This window comes from Nelumbo nucifera, chromosome 4, assembly GCF_055504915.1.
Source record: "Nelumbo nucifera cultivar China Antique chromosome 4, China Antique-T2T, whole genome shotgun sequence".
Classification (NCBI taxonomy): Eukaryota; Viridiplantae; Streptophyta; class Magnoliopsida; order Proteales; family Nelumbonaceae; genus Nelumbo; species Nelumbo nucifera.
Genome location: NC_142652.1, coordinates 75394022 through 75395198, shown reverse-complemented (window position 1 = coordinate 75395198; position 1177 = coordinate 75394022). Strand labels below are relative to the sequence as shown.

Here is a 1177-nt window from a genome sequence, read left to right as displayed (position 1 = left end):
ATGGCACGCAATAGAAAGGAAGGACTAGCTGAATTCGACCCAGAAATTGAGAGGACCCTTTGCTTGTTGCAAAGGGCCAACAAAGGAAAAGCAAGAGAGGAGGTTGTTATTTGCGAACCAGCCATAGAGATTGAAGGAGAGATGGTAGAAGGAAATCACACCCTGTTGGACTATGCTTGTCCAAACATTGATGGGGCGACATCCAGCATTTGCAAGCCCACCATTCAGACTAGCAATTTTGAAATCAAACCTGCAATAATTCAAATGATCCAGACAAGCATTTAGTTTAGTGGGTTACCAAGTGATGACCCTAATGCACACATTGTTAACTTCCTTGAAATATGTAATACATTTAAGCACAATGGAGTTAGTGATGATGCAATTAGGTTGAGATTATTTCCTTTTTCATTGCGTGATAGAGCTAAAGATTGGCTTAACTCACTCCCTGCAGGAAGTATCACCACTTGGAATGATCTAACCCATAAATCTTTGGCTAAATATTTCCCACCCTCAAAAACAGCAAAGTTAATTAATGATCTTACTACTTTTGCTCAATTTAAGAGGGAATCCTTGTATGAAGCATGGGAACGATTCAAGAAGATGCTTAGGAAGTGTCCTCACCATGGGATACCAACTTGGCGACAGATTCAGACATTTTACAATGGTATTAACCCCTCTAATTGATCTATTTTTGATGCAGCCGCAGGTGGTACGATCATGAGGAAAACACCGAAGGAAGCCTATGACCTAATTGAGGAGATGGTGTCAAACAGCTACTAGTGGAGCAACGATCGAACCAATCAGAGGGGAGTACACCATATCGATTCCCTTGCAGCCATATCTGCGCAACTTGCTAATCTGAATAAGAAACTTGACACTTTTAATATTGCAGCCATTAATACACCATCTAGCATCTCATGCGATTTATGTGGTCAAATAGGATATATTAATTCTAATTGTCAATTAAATAGTCCTTTTATTTCCCATGAGAATGCTAATTTTATCTCTCATGCTGGCAGGTCAAACTTCAACCCATACTCCAATACATACAACCCAGGGTGGAGGAATCACCCGAACTTCTCATAGAGTAACAATCAACAAACGACACCCATGGGTTTCCAACCACAACCACCCCTACAAGAGAAAAAGAACAATCCAGAGGAAATGATCTCTAAGT

General features: G+C 40.4%; 1 non-coding gene across 1 annotated transcript; it reads right to left on the bottom strand.

The window, feature by feature from the left end:
* Nucleotides 1–522: 522 nt before the first annotated feature.
* Nucleotides 523–629, bottom strand: LOC148800739 (small nucleolar RNA R71). The gene has a single exon (XR_016071064.1). It is a non-coding gene; the product is annotated as a small nucleolar RNA R71 (small nucleolar RNA).
* Between the last annotated feature and the right edge of the window lie 548 nt (nt 630–1177).